The following is a 13,396-nucleotide window of genomic DNA, read 5'->3' as shown; positions in this document are numbered from 1 at the left end:
GGTGTTCGGGTCCCCAGTTAGTAATCACAGCCTGCCTCTCCCGCCTGAGCCTCTTCCCCGAACATTTCTCCCCGCCTCTTTACTTGTCTATCATACTCCACCCTGCCGTTCCACCCCCACCCCCTTTCTGCCCCCCCCTTCCAATTTAGCTGCAACAGAACCGACTTGAAGGCAAGATCCTACTGGGAAGGTGACCTGGATGGAAAGCCCCTCCCTGCTGCCCTCCCCACACAAACCAAAATAAGATACTGACCCTCAGTCATGGCCCAGCTCCATGGTCCCCCGTAATGGTAGTATCACAGAATTGGGGAAGCTGGAAGAGATCCCAGCAGCCATCTGGTTTAACCTAGGGATGACCATTACTCCCTTGACAAGTAGGCCTCTGGCCCCTGCTTGGAGACTTCCACAAATGGGGAGCTCACCACCTCACCAGGTAGCCCGCCGCTCCTGGGGCAACTGTCATTGCTGGGAAGTTCCTCCTAACATTAGCCTCAATTTGCCTCTTTGCTACTTTCATCCATCGTTCCTGCTTCAATTTCCAGCAGCGGCTGGGTCTGGCTTCAGCTCCATAAATGACATGCCTAGGGACCAACTGCTCCCCCTTTGTGTATTGTCTTCCCTCATCAGATTGTAAGCTCCTTGAGGGCAGGAACTATCTTTCATATCTTTTTGTATCCTGCTTAGCACAGTGCCTGGCATGCAGTAGGTACTTAGTAAGTGTTCGGTGACTAGTGACTGGCTGTACCTTTGGGGGCCAGTCAAGTCTAGCCCCTACCCCACATTTCTACTGTCACATCCCCATAAGGCTTCCCTTCTCCAGGATAAACAATTCGCTCAGCTGAGCTTCCTAAGCCATGAACCCAAAGCCTTTCCCCTTCCTGGCTTCTCTTCCCTGACCACTCTGAGTTACCAATTTCCTTCTTAAACTGTCCTGCCCAGAACTGAACAGACACTCCAGATGAGGTCTGACAAGGGCAGAGGGCAGTGGGGTAATCATCTCCCTCTTCCTGCCTCTTCTCTTCAGGCAGCCCAAGAGTAAACCAGCATTTTTGGCTGCTACATCACACTGCTGGTTCATTTTGAGCTTGCAGTCCACTAAGACCCCCATATCTTCTTTTTAGAACACCCATCAACTAATGACCACTCCTCTTTCCTTTATTTATTAAGCTATTTTTACACCAGTCCTTCCTGACGCCCCTCTTATTTGAGGCATTTAGCCTCCTGAGTGACTCGCCCAGGTGCTGTCCTAATGTATCCATTCCCACAAGGGTGGGGTTCTAGAGTGGGCTCACTTTGGTTCTAATTTTGAAATTGAGCCCTCGGTTTGGTTTCCATGGCCCTTTGGTCTGTGCAGGCCATACAAGCCTTGTCTGCAGGTAAACATGAATCTTTCCTTAGTTTCCAAGTTTAGGGATTGGGGCAAGCAGCTGGGAATATGGGAGGAATCCCATTGCATCGATGGATGGGGAACAGTCCATTTTAGGGATGAGAGAAGCAGCAATGACTGTGACCACGAGAGAGTGCTTCCAAGCAATCTATGAGACTGGACTGAACCAAGGAATGTCCTACTTTGCAGGGACGGTTTGCAGTTTTAGATACTTGAGGCAGGTGAGCAGGTGGGACCATGCCCTGGATAACTGTAAGCTGCTGGGCTGAGGCTTTCATCAGCCGTATGCATGGTCTCAAGCAATTTGCCATGTTGAGCAGTTCGTCAACAGTTTGAGGCCCAGGCCTGGGGAAAAGACAAGGTCACACAACTCCCTCTGGTCCTGGACAGAATTCTCTAGTCCCTTCCTCCACGCTCTACCCATCCTTGGCACAGCTGTGGGGCTAGGCTGGGGTCCAAAGAGCAGGAGATCCTTCAGTGCCCCTATGGACCTAACAGGAGCCACCTCCCTTCCCTGCCCTGCCCCCAACCACTGGGGCCTGGGGACCTGGAGGGGAATGTACTCTGTCTTCAAGGAAGAGCCACTCTGCTCATGCCCCTGTGATCGGCTTCAGCCTGGTGACACTTTTCTGTTCAATTCCAGGAGTTAGCTGATCAAGAAGCATCTATTAAGTGCCTACTGTGTGCCATGCACTGTGCTAAGTGCTGGAGATACAAAAAGAAGCAAAAGACTGTCCATTCCCTCAGGGAGCTCCCAGTCTAATGAAGAGACTCCATGCAAACAGATGTCTCCACAGTAAGCTCCATGCAGGATAAAGAGGAGAAAATGAACCAAGGGAAGGCCTGGAATGAGTTAAGAGGGGGAGGGGAAGGCTTCCTGTAGTAGGTGGGATTTTAGTTGGGACTTCAGGAAGCCAGGGAGGTCAGTGGTCAGGGCAGAGGAGGGAGAGCTTTCTAGGCCTGGGAGATGCCTGAGAAAATGCCCAGAACCAAAAGACGGGATAGGAAAACAAGTGAAATAATCCCTATTTCTCCAGTATTTCACATTCAAATGGGGAAGATCACAGACACTTCTAACTATTGGGGTATAAATGCAAGGGAGTGAGAAAGGGGAGGGATTCATCCAAATGGATGGAAAGCGACAGCATGGGGCAGTGGGTGAAGCCCTGGGCCTGAAGTCAGGAAGACCTGAGTTCAAATCCCGCTTCAGACACTTATTGGCTCTGAGACCTTGGGCAAGTCACTTAGCTTCCCTGGGACTCAGTGTCCTCATCTACAAAATGAGGACATTGGACTTGATGGTCTCAAAGTTCTCGTCCAATTCTAGAGCTATGACTCCATGACGAATTTAATTTCCAGTGTTCTGGAGGCAGGAAATACCCAATCATCAACATTCTCACCAACATTTTTATCTAATCCAATAGACTGTGTGTTTCAGTCATTTTCAGTCCTATCTGACTCTTCATGACCCTCTTTGTGGTTTTCTTGACAGATACAGAAGGGTTTGCCATTTTCTTCTCCAGCTCATTTTACAGATGAGGAAACTGAGGCAGACAGGGTTAAGTGACTTGCCCAGGGTCACACTGCTAGTAAGTGTCTGAGGCCAGATTTGAACTCCGAACAATGAGTCCTCCTGACTCCAGGCACCACCCAGCTGCCCAATCTAATAGACTAGTCAACCTCTTTGCCTCTGCATCACATGACTAATTGTTTCTTTCTTTAGATTATAAGCCCATGGCAAACACTTGGTCTGACACAGTGATGTTCAGTGGGCTCCCAAGAACTGAGAGGCAGTGGGAAGAAAACAGTGGTTTATGCCGCCCTTACCTCCCCCTCCCTCAGTAGGGCTCTGCCTTCCCCCTTCCTGAATGAAGGCGCCTCCAAAGCGCTGGACTCCACCTCTTCTTTCTGCAGTCTCTCCCTCGGTGAGTTCCTCTCCCTTCATTGTTTCCATTGGCCCCTCTGTATGGGAGCTCCCCATTCCAGATCCCCAGCCCCAATCCCTCTCTGGAATTCCGTCCTCCCATTTCCAAAGGGAGGTCACACCAGAGCCTCAAAATCAACATGCCCCAAACCAACGATCATCTTCCCCCTCACCCCCAGCTCATCCTCCCTGTCATCCATGCTCAAGAATCCCAAGTCACCTTAGAGACATGACAGCTGTGGAAGAGAAAGGCCTCAAGCGGAGGCTGAGGCCTCTCAGTGGCTCTCCCTTTCCATGTGCATGGCCACCCCCACAATTCAGATTATTACCTCTTTCCTGCATTAAGGCAATAGCCCCTAATTAGGCTCCTCCAGGCCTTCTACCATCTCTCCAAACACTGCCAGATGAATCAGCCTAATGCAAAACTCCAGTCGCATCCTCCCTGTGCCAAACCTCTGCAAGGTTCCCAAACAGCATCTAAATGTACCAGCTTGGCATTGGAGGACCTCTGTGACCTGGTACTGACTGTCCAGAGGACTCCTTCCTCCCCTGTCTTCCACTCACTCCATCCCAGGTCTGGGCCATTCTAGAATCCATCTAGGACAGCAGGAGGCAACCCCCACCCTTGCCTCCCTTCCTCACTGCCTCCCCCAGCAGATGCTATACAGGAAAGCTCAGTGGCAAGGAGGTCTTCTGCCACTGGGAGCATCCTCTCCACTTTCTGCTTGACTCCACATTTAGCGTGGTTGACTCAGAAACTCCAATGCTCTTTCTTCCAGTGAGATGGAGGGCCACCAGGCTCACTGGACCACTGCCTCCGTGGTCCTCCAGGCCTTCCTACCGTCACCCACTCCTCTGCCCCGCAGTTCCCCAGCCCTATAGTCTGGTCTGCTTTTGTGTGACCTACAGAGCCCACGCCTCACCATCTTGTTCTCTTCCTGCTATTGGAGGGCAAGGTCCTGTAGGACAGGGACCTTCTTTTGGCCTGCCCAGCTCTTAGGCCAGTGTTTACTAAGTGCTTTTTCATTCCAGTATTACTACTGCCTTTTGGATACCTTATCTTCCCTTCCCCAACCACTCAATCCTCCTTGCCCCTCCCAACATGGAAGAACTCTCCTGGTTAAGAAAAGGCCCTCATCTCAAACCTAAACCCGCCTCTTTGCAAGGTCCATCTCTGTCCCACCCTGTAGTGTGCATGTCCTACCTCCCCCGCTAGACCACGACCTCCGGTCCTGCCTGATCCCTTTCTGCCCCCTCTCCCAAAGCTAGGCCCCATCCTTCCTCGTTGTAGGTACTCAAGAGGCTGGGTGGGAGGGGAGGGAGGAGCCGAGGCCTCGCTTCTCTCTTAGAACCTGGAGCCGGTGCCCCTGGAATACTCTGTCCCTATTTATGACAAAGTCAGGCGGCCCCAGCTGGCTCCAGAAGGGGCACTGGCAATGGGAAGCCTCTCCCCCAGCCTCCCGCCGGGCTCACCAGCTACCTGACATACAATCTACCATCCATTGGCCAGCCTCACTTGGGAGCCCCTGCTGGGACTCAATCTCGCTAACTCAAACAGGCACTGCCAGTGGGCTGAGAAGACCACTGAGAGGGAGGAGAGGCTGCACATGGACATCGTCAGAGGGCCAAGGAGGACCTCAGAGGGAAGAAGGCTGGAGGACCCTCTTCCAGGGCCGCGTCAGCATCTCCTCCCCAGAGAGGCCTCATCAGGTCAGCGGGTGTCCCTGCATTCTGCCGCTGTCAGCCAGAAGCAAGAAGGAGGGCAGTTCTCCTGTCTTTCCAGGCAGGCATATGCAACAGAGAATGTGTACATACCCACAGGCATGTATGTATGCATATATACATACATACATGCATACACAGATGTGTGTGCACATATAGGCCTTTAGCAGAATCTATCTAGATAGAGAATGTCTATTAACTTACGTACAATACACTTTTATCATAGAAGCATATCTGTGGGTTTTTTATATGTAATTGCAGATTAATATATTACTAGAGGCTTCATTGTGTGTATTTGGCCTAACCTGTGATTTCATCAGCACAGAAAAGTCCTAGGGAAGAAACTCTGAACAATTTATAGTCTCACAGGGTTGCTTGTGCACCCCGGGAGGTTAGGTGGCTTGCCAAAGGCCCCCCCACCCAGAGCACAGAGGCTGGACCCAAAGGCATATCACCCTTACCTCAGTGCTGCCCTCTACCCAGGCCACAGTGCCATTACACCATTCTCTGTCTGTCTACATAGAGCTGTAACATGCATGTATAATGTGTGTTGTATACTATATACATGTATGTCTATATATGTCATGTGTCACGACATATACACGCACAGAACAAGAGAGAGACAGAGGCTGTGTTCAGCCCGGATATACAAAGAGAGACAAAACCAAGCCAAAAGACCAGTCTCTGACCTCAAGGGGCTCATAGTTTAATGAGGAGACAGCATGCAAACAGCTAGGTACCTCCATGACATACACAGGAAAATCGGAGGTGATCAGCAGAGGGGAGTACTCTCCGTGAGAAAGGCCTCTTGTACATGCGTGTGCATCTCTACACCTGTGTATGTGTACACACCTAAGCACATGTACATGGATACATACAGAATACCCCCACAAATATAACCTCTCCGTACCTATAGAGCCTCTATACAATGGTCTGTGCCCACACGCACACACTTTGGTAGCTTCTATAAATAGATATTGTACATATAGAGTCTCTACGTAATATAACAGGATATGGGAAAGCAGATTATAATGTGATACATACTGTGATATCCTGTCACACGCATGTGCACACACAAACACTGCAACATAGAACTATTGCTCTGGCTGGCCGATTGTCTCCTTGGTCAGACAGCCAGGGAGTCCAGACAACCTGCAATCACCAAGACCACTCGGTTCCAGCAGCCACCATGCAGTTCCTTTACATCTACTGCATTTGACTGAGCTGGACCTCAGAAGTATCTTACCCATAAGGTGATTGAGGAATCACAAAAATGTCAGAGTTGGAAGGGAACCCAGAGCCCACTAGTACAACCCACTTCTGGCCAAAAAGCCTGAAGGGAAACCTATCCAGCTTGGATTCAACCAGTTTGAAGCCCTCCCGTGATGGGGAAGTTCCTCCTTTCCAAGGTGGTCCACTCCCCGTTGGAGCAGCTTTCATGCTGCAAAAGTGCAGGGCTGGTGGGTTGGTTTTCCAGCCATCGAGCCCACATTCGCCTCTGAAACTTGCATCCTTTGTTCCTACTTCTTGTGTCTGGGACCAAGCAGAATAAGGCTAATCTCTCTTTTACATGACTGTCCTTCACTTGAAGACTGGCCATACGATCCCTGACATTCCTTTCTCTGGCTGCTTGAACTGGCTGTCTTCTGACCTGGACTCGCCAGCCTGATTTCTGCACAAGCCCTTCACCTATTGAGGCATCCAGAATGAACACAACCCTTACAGCAAGGGCTGAAGGCAGAGGATAGTGGGACTGCCACCAATTTATTAAAGGCATCTTGTAACACATCATTATTAGTGTTCCAAGTATGTTATGGTAGATCAAAGGACAAAATGTGTATGTGAAGTGCTTTCTTTTCCTTATTGAGAAGCGCCCTGTATCAATGGGTGCAGTCCCCCAGGCCCCCAATCTGATGGAAATGTTAGCTCTTATTATTTTTTATCATCCCTTCCCTAGTTGGGTTGTCTGGATGGCTCTGAGCTCCCTTCTAACTTGAATTCAATGACTCTGTTGTTTCTCTTTAAACAACAGAAGCTGACTCTACTTGCCATGGACAAGGTTGCCCAGGGGACCTGGGCTCATAAGACCAGAGAGAAAGTGGCCTCCATGACTTCCTTCTATGGAGTGGCAACATGGGTGTCATGCCAGGTCTTGCTTCATTTGTATGGAAAGCTTCCTTTCAGCCATCCTCTCCCCCCATCCCCCCGGAATGAACACTACCTTTACGGACTTTAATGAAATGGATTCTATTCAGAAGGGGAGCCTGTTACATGGCATGAGGCTGAAACATAGCTGAGACTAAATAAAAACAAAAAATAAAAATAAAAAAAGCTTTCTAGTAGATTCAGTGACTTAAAAAGTTCGTCCCTTTAAAGCTATTGATTTTTTCCACCTTGAGACCTAAGAAGTATGGCCTGGAGAGATCCCATATCAATGTCTACCCTCCCCAGCTATTCACCGCCATCATCTTCCACAATGTGAGCTATAAGAGCACAGACCTTAGGCTCAGAGACAAAGGAAACATTTCCCCAGTTTCCCAATGACTCCTGGTCAGCAAAATTTGGTCTTACTAGCTTCAAAGCAGGCCATCCCTGTGGGAGATCTCAATCTTCAATTGTGATGAGGCAGCTGCTGCTCCATCGGAATCCTTCAAGGAAAGGAAAGTCCACTCACTGTCCAAGATTTCCATGGTCTTGGATACCACCATGCTTCCCATTTCCCATAGGCCCCAGCTTGAAGAAAAATGTGAGAATGCATACAAGCCAACACCATGCCCTCCAAGCCGACTTAAAGGTCATCAGCACATTCCCCTAACTGCATGGAAGAAGTACCATGTTGGAGCTAAGATGTGGATCACACATAGGTCATGGATGCAATTCTCTAAAAACATCCCATTAAAAAATATGGTGTGGCCAATTATTACTGTCAGTGATTCACAGCACAGACAGACTTTTAATCGTGGGTCACACTACCAGCAACATCTGCTCTTCCTTGTCAGGCTTGCTCAAACTCCTTCCAGTCTGAAGAGGTTGAGGAGGGAGTCTCCCTTCTCCAGGCCCCGCTACCGAATTCCTGACTTTATATTGATCACTTCTCCCATGAGGGCCCATGAGTCCGTTGGAACAGCATAGGTCACCAATACTGCACTAATGTTGGCTTCATCGCTGCTCTGGAAATCAGTACCTTTTGGTGACAAAACACAGGAAGGGTGGCTATAAAAAGCTGGCGGGTCCCAGCCTGTGTCTAAGACTCAATCCCACTGTCTTGGACGCCATTTCTAAGTTTTCCTCTCCGTCACTGCTCGATGCTCCAACAATCAGAGGTGCTACTACCACACAAATTTGTATCATTCAAAGAACACCCTGGAGGTAAGAAGGGAAGCAAAGATGGGAGGAAGGAGGCCATTTTTTCTCTGTCTAGTGACTGAATGTGATAGAGCAAAAGCTTCCCTGTTCTGCCTTCCACTGACTAAGGAGCATCTTTCCACTCGGACGACAAAAGAGTGGCCCCGGTACACTTATTAGGAGAGTAACAGGAAACCAAAGCTGTTGTCCACGAACACCCCCATCACCCCTTCCCCCTCCCTGAAGTCCTCCAAAACTTTGTAGCAATTCAGTCTCCTATGAGACTCATGAGCTTTTTTGTTTTCTCCTGGATTGATTTAACCTCCAAGAGCCTTAAAGGGAAAGCTGAGGGGCTGAAGCTTTTTAATAGCCCTCTGACAATTCCCATGCCAGCTTCTGAAGGCAGCGGTGCCTGGGAGGACTCTCGACTGACCATGCCCTGAGTCCCCCAATTCTGGCTCTGGACAAGGAGAGGGGAAAGGCAGTCTGGAGCACCTCCTTCCCTAGCTGGAAACCGTTAAGGTGGAACCCTCTCCCTCCTGACTGCCTTCCGAGTCTGGTATGGGAGTCACTTCTGTTTGTGGGGCATCCTCAGGGAGGGCAGGGTGGAGCCCTGGTCAGGTGGGGAAGAGACCGATCACAGCAAGGGCCAGGCAGGCACACCGTCCCCTCCCCCACCTACCGACAGGCCTCCTTGGCACCTCAAAGACTCCAGAGCTGCACCCCCCCCCCCGCCCCAGCCTCAGCAATGGCCCTGTTTACCTGGCGTTAGACACTGAGCGTCTGAGCTTTCCCAAGGGAGCCCAGAAGACAGCGCCTGCCTGAAGGCAAAGCCAGCCCTGCCTTTAGAAAGAGGCCCGTGTGTTTTTAGACAGGAACTCCGTGCCCCCACGCATGGGCTCAGCTCCCTCCCCTGGAAGAGCCCCCGGCCCCATGGCCTAGCCTGCCTCAGCAAAACCCAGAGCCCTGACTCAAGAGCAGCCTCAGTGGCTGCCTGGAAACCAGTCACCAATGCGCCCACGACGGGAGGTGCCAGGAACCGGCTGCTGCGCGGGAGGGGACTGGAGAACTAGGGGACAAAGTTTCTCGGCACTGTTTGGGTTTAGCCTTGCGACCAGCGGCCTTCTTCCTAAGACCAATTTCGGCTACCCCCTCCTCTGAACTCCACAGGGTTCAGAATGAGGCCACCAGAAGCCCAGATCGGCTACAAGCCAGGGGGTTTACGGAGAGGGGATAGGGAGGGGGGATCCTGAAGTTCACAGACATTGGAGCTGACAGTGTGAAAACAGTTTGCTCCATGGTCACCCCATCTAGCCCCCACGGGCTACCCCTCCCCGAACCCCACACACATAAGCGCGAGCGCACACACACCACACACACACACACACACACGCACGCACCTCTGCTCGGACCAGAGGCCCCCAGGCCAAGTGGCCGCGGGAGAAACCAGGAGGCACTCACCTGTCCCAAGAAGGAGGGCACAGCCTGTTGGCCCAGGGCAGGGCGCTCAGAGGCTGGCCGTCTGGCCGTCGGTGTGCGCAGGCAGGGGCTGGTCCAAGTCGGCTGGGGGTTACCTGGGAGGGATGGAGGGAGGGGAAAGGGTGACGAGGGGAAAACAGGGGAGAGTGTGAGGGGGTGAAGGGGAAGCCCTGGTCTCTGGATCCTGCTCCCACACTCGTGCCCGCCTGGGAGTAGGGCAGACCAGAGAGGGCGGGAGGCAGCCAGCCAGCCAGGAAGGGAGCGGGCTCACATTGAGGGCGGCGGCGGCAGCGGCGACGGCCCAGCCCAGACACCGAGGCGGGCTCGGCCCCCTCCAGCTCGTTGAGCCAATCCCAGCCCCCGAGAGCGCACAGCCTCCGCTGGGCAGGAGGAAAGTGAGGAGCTGGGCCAGGCGGCTGACTCCATTGGCCAAGCGCGATGCAGCGGCAGCCAATCAGAGACCTGATGGAGCCGCCCTGATGCGAAGCCCAGCAGCATCCCTGCATCCCAGCATCCCAGGAGCGTCCCAGCGTCCCAGCGTCCCAGCGTCCCAGCGTCCCAGCGTGCCCGCGTCCCAGCATCCCGGGAAGCGGCCCAGTGGCGGCCCGAGACACCAGCCGGCCGCCTGGCCTCCAGCTGTATGGCTGGCGGAGAATCATTCCCAGCCCCGCCCGTTCAGGGTCCGGGTTTGGGGGTGTGGCTTTGGGAGTGGGGGGGTGGGGAGAAGACCAGGGACTGGTATTTGGGGAGATGCCGTCTTCTACGCAGTAGAAATAAGCCGCAGCAACAGCCCAGCCTGCACCTGTAACTTAAATACTTTTGATTGCCATAGGGGAGGGGGAGGGACGGATTCAGCTGTGGCCTGACTCCCTCTATCCTCGCAACCTCCCAAATGCTCTCCATCTCACCTTGGCCAGAGGGGCCGCCAAATGTCCACGGTAGGGGGAGTGACTGCCAGGGTGTTAAGGCTGCTCCCCTCCCTCTGACCATACACCCCCCAGTCTTCTCTTACTGCCCTGGGCCGAGCCCAGCTCTTCACTGTGCCTCACTCTGACATGGCCAAGGCTGCCCACCGAGGAGACCTTGGAGTGATGCTACTTTCTGGCTATCAGTAGCTCCCACTTTGTCCGACACCCTCTGGCAACCGAATCTTAAGAGTCACCCGAAAAGCAGCCCAGCCCTCCGGAGGAGAAGAGCTTGGAGACCAGTTCTGCACACACGCCTTCCCCTGGTGTTGACCTTGCATCTTCTGGGCCTGTGCTCACCTTATTACTAAGGTTATCATCACAACGAAAAGTCCCGTTCCTCAGCACTTCATCTGCATACCTGAGAGCTGAAATACAGAAGTTCCCTTGTGAGCAAAGTAGACTTTGTGAACCAGCTTGTGAACAAGGTCTTATTTCTATAAAGCATCACATTCAAGCCTTTAACTGAAGAGCCAACAGCCACCGAAGCCCTCTGGTGACCTGGCCGGAGTGATGTGAGCATGAGTGTCCTCATCATTCATAGCTGCCAGAATCCCTGGTCTTTTCCCAACAAAGGGCTTTTTCTGATGCAAACATTTGTGAGGAAGAAAGGGGGAGGGGGAGGGTCTCTGATTTTACTGGTGCAGGAGGGCAGCTAGATGGCAGAGTGGATAGAGCACCAGCCCTGGAGTCAGGAGGACCTGAGTTCAAATCTGGCCTTAGACACTTACTAGCTAGCTGTGTGACCCCAGGCAAGTCACTTAACCTCTATTGCCTCCAAAATTAAAAAAATAAAAAAATAAATGAAAAAAAAATATGTAGTTTCCTTGATTACTTGGGGACAGCTAGATGGCGCAGTAGATAGAACACCAGCCCTGGAGTCAGGAGGACCTGAGTTCACATCTGACCTCCAACCAACCACTTGACACTTACTAGCTGTGTGACCCTGGCAAGTCACTTAACCCCAACTGCCTAAAAAACAAAAACAAAACTGGTGCAGGAAATTTCTTGTGGGGCCCCACTTCTACCAGGGCAGGTCTCCAGCTTCTTTGCAAGTTCCAGGCTGAGAGAACTGCCCAGAGCACTTTGAGGTCAGTGCTCACAAGCTGGCATAGGGTCAGAAGCAGGACCTGAACCCAGGTCTTCTTGGCTCAAGGACACTCTAATTACTAGGCCGTGCTGTCCAAGGAGGAAAAGGAGCCAGGTTTCTCAGGAATGTTAAGGTGGAAAATATTGCTTCCAATGGATAGAGTTGCTTTTCCCCCCATGTTTATGTAGCTGGGTCAGGAACAGCAGCCCCGGCCGTGCTTGGTGGTGCAGTGGACATAGAATGTGTCACATTTGTCTTGAGGCAGAGTGGGACAGATCTCTCTCACACACACACACACACACACGTGCACGCACACACAGGGACACACACATGCACGTGTACACACATGCACACATGCTTATGTACACACATACAGGCATACTCACACACACCGATTTACAAAGTTAGCGTTTCCAAAAACACTTGCAATGCTCTTTTCCCAACTCTTGGTGTGCAGTGTCGATGTGGAGCAGCCATGAGGGCAGAGATTGAGAATGCCCATTCAGACATAGCAAGGGCCACCATTTGTGCACATTTATGTTACAAATACAGCCATTTTCTTTGTTATCACTATCAAGGGCAAGAGGAAGACGGTCAGGCCAAGTGGCCAGAATCAAATAAAGAAAAGCAGTTTTTCTCGTAATGTCAAGTGAAGAGGAAGGTGCATTGACCTCTGAGATGTGAAGTGATGCCAAGGAAAGCCTCAGCCTCCACCACTGCTGGTAGCATTTCAACAAGAATAAAGAGAATCAAAGAATAAGAGATCTGAAAAGGACCTTGGCAGCATCGAGGCCAGTAGTTTTTAACCTCTGTACATCATGGCCCCCACTGGCAGCAGTCTGGTGAAGCCTCTGGACTCCTCAGTATTTTAGGTTAAAGGCACAAAAACATTATACATAAAATTACAAAGGAAACCAATTACACTTCAATGCAATTATCAAAATTGCATTTTAAAAAACAAGTTCACAGACCCCAATAACCCTTACTCTAGTCTGATCCAAAGGTAGATACATTAACTTTGCTTCTGGAAACTGGGGGCAATGAATTGCAAATAAAGGGGAGCAGAGTGGGTGCTATCCATAAAAGTCTTCCCCAGCTGCCCCTCCCGTATCAGAAATTCCCATCATTCGGGGTCCTCTTGAAGGTTAAGGCCTTCAAGAAAGTGCTTGTTTCCATATGCGTATGTTACCTGGGATGGCTGGCACATTGGTGGGATCCCATTGGCAGAGCAGGGCCCTGAGGGAAGAAGTAGACAGAAGCCCAAGGGAATGGGAATCAGAAGACCAGAGTGCTGCTCCCACCGTAGTCACAACTTCTCTTATTTTATTTTATTTTTGTTTTTAGGCAATTGGGGTTAAGTGACTTGCCCAGTGTCACACAGCTAGTAAGCGTCAAGTGTTTGGTCTGAGAATGGATTTGAACCAGGTCCTCCTGACTTCAGGGCTGGTGCTCTAACCACTGCACCACCTAGCTACCCCAGCCAC

General features: G+C 51.4%; 1 protein-coding gene across 19 annotated transcripts in view; it reads right to left on the bottom strand.

Annotated features, from left to right (window-relative positions):
* Window positions 1-10,216, bottom strand: part of PCBP3 (poly(rC) binding protein 3) — a 376,369-nt gene extending 366,153 nt beyond the window's left edge. For 15 of the 19 annotated variants that reach the window (XM_020973433.2, XM_020973441.2, XM_020973424.2 and 12 more), the window contains exon 1: window positions 9,840-10,215. The gene's annotated coding sequence lies outside the window, so the exon portion shown is untranslated. Of the gene's footprint in view, window positions 1-9,839 lie in introns of all 19 variants that reach the window. The other 4 variants (XM_020973415.2, XM_020973418.2, XM_020973431.2 and 1 more) reach the window with 2 other exon arrangements.
* Window positions 10,217-13,396: the final 3,180 nt, after the last annotated feature.

Source organism: Phascolarctos cinereus, unplaced genomic scaffold, assembly GCF_003287225.1.
Source record: "Phascolarctos cinereus isolate Bilbo 61053 unplaced genomic scaffold, phaCin_HiC Scaffold_5;HRSCAF=322, whole genome shotgun sequence".
Taxonomy (NCBI): Eukaryota; Metazoa; Chordata; class Mammalia; order Diprotodontia; family Phascolarctidae; genus Phascolarctos; species Phascolarctos cinereus.
The sequence above is the reverse complement of the archived record's forward strand: the minus strand, read 5'-3'. Positions and strand labels throughout refer to the sequence as shown.